The sequence below is a fragment of the Hyaena hyaena genome, unplaced genomic scaffold, assembly GCF_003009895.1.
Source record: "Hyaena hyaena isolate Hyena2069 unplaced genomic scaffold, ASM300989v1 scaffold_386, whole genome shotgun sequence".
NCBI classification, from domain to species: Eukaryota; Metazoa; Chordata; class Mammalia; order Carnivora; family Hyaenidae; genus Hyaena; species Hyaena hyaena.
The window spans coordinates 518,309-526,289 of NW_024081020.1; the positions used below are offsets into that span (position 1 = coordinate 518,309).

The window sequence follows — 7,981 nt, forward strand, 5'->3', positions numbered from 1 at the left end:
CAAAAACAATACATAAACAGAACTATAGAAAAAAAAAAAAAAAAAAAAAAAAAAAAAAAAAAAGGACCAGGGTGGCTGGGTGGCTCAGTTGGTTATGCATATGACTTCGGCTCAAGTCATGATCTCAAGGTTCAAGAGTCTGAGCCCCATGTCAGGCTCTGTGCTGACAGGTCAGAGCCTGCAGTCTGCTCTGGACTCTGTGTCTCTCTCTCTCTGACCCTCCCCTGCTCACACTCTGTCTCTCTCTCTCTCTGTCAAAAATAAATATTTTTTTATAATTTATTTTAAAAAAGGACCAAGTGACTGAAAACTAAAAGCTTCATTTTGGTGAAGAAACAAAATGACAAAAGAGACCAAAAAAAAAAAAAAAAAACCCCACCAAACAGTGGGTTTTACATAAATGATTTTTGTAAATTTTTGAATCACAGATGATTCAGACATTTGAGGCTGGCAATAAAGGAATTTAAAAATAACTCTGATTCATATGTACAAGGAAAGATCGGGAAAGTCACTGAGGACCTGTTTATACTTTTGAAAGAGTCTAATGGAAATTCTAAAAATAAAAATTATTAAAAGTAAAATTTCAATAGGTGGAGAAAGAGAAAGAGAAAATCCAGAGTGAGTCACAGAGATAAATAATAATAATAATAATAATCTTGTGGTGTTTATGTACCAGTGTCCTGCCGCAGGAAGAAATCGCTTATGCAAACAGACCAGATCATACCCTCAAGATATTCAGGTGAACTCAAACTAACTAGATCAGTAGCTCAGACCAGACCAAACTCCTAATTCTACCTGCATAAAAAGGAAAAGGGCACACTGTCTCTAGGGGAACATTAATATTTATTTCAGCCCTTATTGTGTGTGTTTTTTTTTTAAGAAAATGCCCAGCACAAAGTCACTATTTGCACGACATGCAAAGAAGCAGGAAAATGTGACCCCCAAATCAGGAGGAAAAAAAGACTGTCAGAGGAAACAGACCATAGGTGACCCTGATGCTGGATTTACAGTCAAACACTTTACAATAACTATTATAAACATTTAAAAATCAGATGAGAGGAGAAGATGGCCAAAATGTATTAAAAGATGGGGGATTTCAGCAGATAAATGGATCCTCTAGAAAAGGAAGAGATGGACAATGGAGAATTTAAAATGTCATTATCTGACAGAGTATTAAAAAAGGATTAGTGGACTTGAAGCCAAGTCCGTAGGAATTGACCAAAATGAAGCCTGAAAAACTGGAGAAAAAATGAGAGTACAGCAACGGGACATATGAGACAATATTCAGAGTCTCGGACATAGTTTCCAAGGTATTCAGGCTATAATAGAAAATCCAGCATTCTCCTAGAACCAGGAACATCTCAAGTGAGTGAGAAGACAATCAATAGATCTAAGGAGATGATGCCAGTGTTGGAATTAGCCAGCAGGGATTTTGAAGCAGCACACCATAATGAGCAATGTTTACAAACATGCTTGAAATAAATAACAGCATAGAAAGTCTCAGCAAAGAAACAGAAAATATAAAGAAGATCCAAATGTCAATTTGGGGACTGAATGGGTATATTAACCAAAATTAAAAACTCATTGTATGGAATCAACAGAAAAATGGACAGGGCAGAGGAAGGAATCCGCGATTGTGAAGGTAGGAAAACCAAAGCAACAAATCTGAACAGAGAAAAAAAAGGATGTAAAAGAATGAGCAGACCCTCAGGGACCTGTGGGATGATAATAAAAGATCTAACATTCATGTCATTGGAGTCCCCAAAGGAAAGGGCAAAGAGTACAGAGCCGGAAAACCATTCAAAGAAATATGGCTGAAGTCATCCCAAATTTGGCAAAAGACATAAACCTATGTGTTCAAGTTGCTGAACCAACCCCCACCCTGATAAACCTAAAGAAACTCACACATCAGGATCGAACTTCAGAAAACTAATGACCAAGGGAAGTTTTTAATTTCGAAGCAGTGAGAAATGTAACCTACAGGAGGAAGCCAACTTGAGTGACAGCGGATTTCTCATCAGAAACTGGGGAGGCTAGAAGGAAGGGGCCCTTTTTTTCAAGTGCTGAAAGCAAAGAACTTTCAGCTCTGAATTCTATATCAGGCAAAATTCCTTCAGGAAGGAATGGGAAGTAAAACATTCTAAGATGAAGAAAAACTGAGAGAATGTTTTGCCAGCAGATCTACCTTAAAAGACTGGCCAAAGGAAGTTCTTGAAACAGAAGGGAAATGATTTCTAAAAAAGGAATCTTAAAACATCAGAGAGGAAAAAGGAACATAAGAACAAATAATGAGTAAATACAATAGAGTTTTCTTCTCTCTCGAGTTTTCTAAATTATGTTTGATGGCCAAACCAAAAAGTGTAACCCTGTCTGATGTGGATTACAATGGGTATAGAGGAAATCTTTAAGATAATTCTATTTTAAGTGGGGGAGGAAGTTTTCTGTATTTCACTCAAGGCGGTAAAACGTGGACATCAACAGATCTTTGTGGTGATGGAATGGTTCTGTGTCTCAACTTCAGAAACGATTACATGAATCTACACGTGTGTTAAAATGGTATAAAACTACGCACACACATTGTACTGATGTCTGTTCCCTGCTTGCGACAGGGCACCACAATTATACAGGATGCAACTACTGGAAAAGTTGAATGAAGAGCACACGGGACCTCTGCATGCTACCTTTGGAACCTCCAATAAATCTATAGTTGTTTCGGTATAAAAAGTTCTCAGGCTAGCCGATGAATCTTCTTACCTGAATGTGTTTCTGCAGAAATTTAAAAAGCACTGGCAATATAAATGCCATGTTACAAGCCTTCGTTAAGGTCCCTGAAAATGGCTACAAGAAAAAATAAATGAATAAAAATAAATAAAAAGTTCTTTTAAAAAAAGAAGAAAGAAAGAAAAGGATGAAGGCGAAAGAAATGAAATTTTCAGGGGCGCCTGGGTGGCTTAGTTGGTTAAGCGTCCAACTTTTGCTTAGGTCATGATCTTGCGGTTCGTGGGTTCGAGCCCCGCGTCAGGCTCTGTGCTGACTGCCAGCTCAGAGCCTGGAGCCTATTTCAGAGGCTGTATCTCCCTCTCTCTCTGACCTTCTCCTGCTCATGCTGTCTCTCTCTGTCTCTCCTAGAAATAAGTAAAAATATTTAAAAAAAAAAAAAAAGAAATGAAATTTTCAGACACTTGAAAGCAAAGTGATTTTGTCACCGGCTTACTACAAGAAGAAATACTGAACAATTTTTTTTAGACAAAATGGAAATAGCCCCACAGGGAGGCACAGAATTATGGGAAAGAATAATAACATGGGAAGGAGCAAATAAGTGGTTAAATATATATTTACATTATTTTTACAAATATATGTTAACTGTTTAAAACTTATAAAAGAGAAGTAAAAATATATGAAAACGTCAGCCTACAAGGCAGAAGGGGAAAACTATAGTTCAACTTTTCTAAGGTTCCTGCACTGTCTGGGAAATGATAAAAGTGCTAATTTAAGGGAGACTGTAGTAAATCAGAAATGCATATTGACATCTCTAGCCTATAAAACCACTAAAGTGATACAAAAATGCCTGACTAACGATCTAATAGATCAAATGTACTAATACTTGATTATTCTTAAATAAAGTAGGAAAGGTCAGTTAAGGAGAAAGGAACAGAATGGAACATATAGAAAACATGGCAGACGTAAAGCTAACCATAAGTTCACTTCATTCAATGTAATGGAATAGACACTCCAATTAAAAGACAAAAATATCAGACTTGATAAAAGTCAAGATCCACCATGTGCTGTTGACCAGGTGGACACTCTACACAGAAGAATGGCTGAAGGGCACGGAAACTTTGAGAGTGAGAGGCTGGAAGAAGATGCCATCATTATCCCGTAATTCTGCCTTCTGCTTTGTCTCCTCTTTTGTTAAATCTTTCTAGTGGGTTCTTTGACATCAGATACTATCTTTTTCGGCTCTAGAATTCCTGTTGGATTGTTTTTAATGGATTCCAGTTCTCTTTTGAAATTCTCCACCTTTTCATGAGTTTTCTTGATCTCTTTCCTGTTGCCTTAAGCATATTGATGATGGTTCCTTTAAAGTCCATGTCTGATGAAGAGAAGTTAAGAAAATAACCCTGTTTACAATTGTACCAAAAATAATAAAGCACCTAGGAGATAAAAAACCAAAGAGATAAAAGACCTATACTCTGAAAACCTATAAAGCATTGAGGAAAGAAATGGAAAGCCACAAAGAAACAGAAAGACATTCCATGCTCATGGATTGGAAGAACACATACTGTTAAAATGTCTATACTACCCAAAGCAACGTACAGATTAAATACAATCTCTACCAAAATACCAACAGCGTTTTTCACAGAACTGGAGCAAACAATCCTAAAATGTGTATGGAACACTACAAAAGACATTAAATAGCAAAGCAACCTTGGAAAAGAAAAACAAACCTGGAGGCATCACATATATGTGGAATATTATTCAACCACAAAAAAGAATGAAATCTTGTCATTTGTAGCAGCATGGAGGGAGCGAGAGAGTACCATGCTAAGTGAAATAGGTCTGTCAGAGAAAGACAAATGCCATATGATCTCATTCACAAATGGAATTTAAGAAATAAATGAGCAGGGGCGCCTGGGTGGCTCAGTCGGTTAAGAGTCCAACTTCAGCTCAGGTCATGATCTCACGGTTCGTGGGTTCGAGCCCCGCATCGGGCTCTGTGCTGACAGCTCAGAGCCTGGAGCCTGTCTTCAGATTCTGTGTCTCCCTCTCTCTCTGACCCTCCCCTGCTCATGCTGTCTCTATCTCTCTCTCAAAAATAAAAATAAAATATAAAAAAGAAAAAAGAAACAAATGAGCAAAGGGAAAAAAGAGACAGACCAAAAATCAGACTCTTAACTGTAGAGAAATAGGGGGTGGGGATTAAAGAGCACACTTATCCTGAGGAGCACTAATGTATAGAATTGTTGAGTCACTATATTATACACATAAAATTAATATAACACTGTATGTGAACTAACTGGAATTAAAATGAAATACCTAATAAAAAATATAGAGTCCGTGTCTGCTCACTCCAGCACCTCAGTCAACTTTGATTCTCTTTCTGCCCAGGTTTTGTCTTTGTTGCCAGTGTAGACCTACTAAAAATAACATTTTCATCAATATATGTAAACATGTGTTTAAAACGCACGTATCTTTCTAATTTAAAGTAGAAGCTGAGATTGTTGATCTGAGACCTTTCTTCTTTTCCAATTTATTATGTTTACTGCTATCAATTTCCCCTAAGTAGTACTTTTATAGAGTCCCACAAATCAAATATCGTTGTGTTTTCATTTGCTTCCAGTTCCTAAGATGTCCTAATTTCTGTTTTGATTTCTTCTTTGATCCATGGATTATTTTACAAGTGTGTTATTTAGTTTCCAATTATATAGGGATTTTCTAGAGATTTTTCTGTTGCCGATTTCTAATTTAATTCCATTGTTGTCAAAAAGCATATCTGATACGACTTGAGTCCTTTTAAATGCTTCGAGATCTGTTGTACGACTCACAGTATCATCAGTCTTGGTAAATATTCTGTGTGTGTAAACATGCAACAATCTGTATTTCTGCCCTTGTTGGGTGGAAGGTTCTGTAAACATCCGTTGGGTCAAGGTAGTTGATGGTGTGGTTCAAGTTTTCGACATCCATGATGGTTTTCTGTCCAATCGCTCTCATAGGTGGTTGACAAGAGGTATGAAATCTCTGAGTGTGATCAGGTCTCTCTTCCTCAAGAGTCTATCAGATTGTGTTTCCTGTATTTCAGATGGGTTATTAGGTGTGAACAGGTTTGGGACAGTTTTGTCTTCTCGATGAAACACTTCTCATTACAAAATGAGCTTCCTCATCCTTGGTAACATTCTTCACTCTTAAATCCACTTTGTTTAATGGTAATTGGTGACTCCTGTTTTCTTTGGATTAGTATTAGCATGGCGTACTACGCTGCCTCCTTTCACTTTTAATCTATTCATCTATCTATATATTTAAAGCGAATTTCTTATGGACAAAAGACAGTTGGCTCTTAACATTTTTATCTACTCTGACAATCTGTGACTTTCAGTTGGGTGTTTCAATCACTTACATTCCATTGTAGTTTTCAATCAGGTTTAAGCTTATCTTGCTGTTTTCTATTTGTTCCATCCGGTCTCTGTGCTCTTCACCCTCCTTGTCTGCCTTTTTTTGGATTACTTGTTTTTCATGATCCCATTTTATCTCTTTTGGCTTATTAGTCCTCTTTGCTGTTTTTGTGGGTATTTTCTAGATTGTAGTATACATCTTTATCTTAACACAGTCTCCATGTAAGGATACACCATTTCACGTATCCTATAAGAAAGTTACACTAGTAATGGGGCGCCTGGGTGGCTTAGTCAGTTAAGCGTCCGACTTTCGCTTAGGTCATGATCTCGAGGTTCATGGGTTCGAGCCCCGCATAGGGCTCTGTGCTGACTGCCAGCTCAGAGCCTGGAGCCTGTTTCAGTCTGTGACTCCCTCTCTCTCTGACCCTCCCCTGCTCACGTTGTCTCTCTCTCCTAGAAATAAATAAAACATTAAAAAAAAAGAAAAAGAAACTTACACTAGTAAGCTTCCATTTCTCTACTCATGACCTTTGTGCTACTCTCGTCATCCATTTTGTCTTCTACAAATGGATAAAGCCAACAATATGCTGTTATTATATGTCTTCACAAAAGATTTCCATCACCATTTAAACTTTACATATTTGCTGATGTGGCTGCCCTCCAGGTATCCTTTAGTGGATCTGCATTTCTGAAGGGCGCCATTTTCTCCGTTTGGCGTGTCCAGTAACATCTCCTGTGGTGCCCGTGTGCTGCTCACCAACTTTCCCAGGTTCTGTACTTCTGAAAAGTTCTTTATTTCACCCTCATTGTTGAAAGATATTTTACTAGATATAAGATGGTGTATTTTTTTTCTTTCAGCATTTTGAAGATGTTGCCTCCCTGTCTCTTGCTTTGATAGTTTTTGATGAGAAATCTCCTGTCATTTTAGCTTTGTTCCTCAGTACATAACAAGTCTTCTTTTCTCTGGATGCTTTTAAGATGTTCTATCACGACTTTAGAGCAATTTGATTATGATGTGTTTAAGGTGGTTTTAGTCAGGTTTCTTATATTTGGAATTCACTGGGTTCTTGACAATGTGAGTTTATACTTCTCATCAAATTTTAAGCACCTCTAGCTATTATTTCTTCAAACATTATTTATGTCCCCCTACATTCTCCTCTCCTTCCAGGACTCCAAATACCTACCCATATCTCACTGATTCTATTTTCAGTTTTTAATTCTCTTTTCTCTCTGTGTTCCATTTTAGTTTTTCTGTGTTGTGACTTCAGATCTCCTAATTTTTTCTTCCAATGTCCGGAAGTCTGGTGACACTGTTCATCTCACAGATTGCTGTTTCAGCTACGGAAGGTTGACTTGGGCCATCGACATCTTCCATGATTCTACTTGACTTTTTGAGCATATTGTAATAACACTTATAATAATTGCTTTAATGGCCTTGTCTGCTAATCCTAAAATTGGTGTCAGATCTGGGCTGATTTCAAGGGATTGACTGCTCTCATCATTATGGGTTACATGTTTCTGGTTCTCTGCATGCCTGGTAACTTTTGCTTGAGTGAAATGTGTTTGTGAATTTTACCTAGTTGGGTGTTGGCTAATTTTGTCTTCCTATGAATATTCTTGAGCTTTGTTCGGAGGCACTGTTAATGTCCTCAGAAACAGTACGGTCCTTTGGGGTCTTCCTGTGAAGATACGTTAGGTTGACCAGAGCAGTGCTTGGTCTAGAAGTAATTATTTCCCACTACTGAGGGCAAACCCTTCTGTGCATTCTACCTAACGGTGCATCAGTGATGCATCAGTGAAGTTTTCCAGCAGAGTGGCTGGAGCAGGCTCTAGTCACAGTCCTGTGTGAGCACTGAGGATGATTATCTCTA

The 7,981-nt window shown here is 37.8% G+C and overlaps 1 non-coding gene across 1 annotated transcript; it reads left to right on the forward strand.

Annotated features, from left to right (window-relative positions):
• Window positions 1-2,730: 2,730 nt before the first annotated feature.
• LOC120244610 lies at window positions 2,731-2,846 on the forward strand. The gene has a single exon (XR_005531587.1). It is a non-coding gene; the product is annotated as a small nucleolar RNA SNORA33 (small nucleolar RNA).
• The last annotated feature ends 5,135 nt before the right edge of the window (window positions 2,847-7,981 follow it).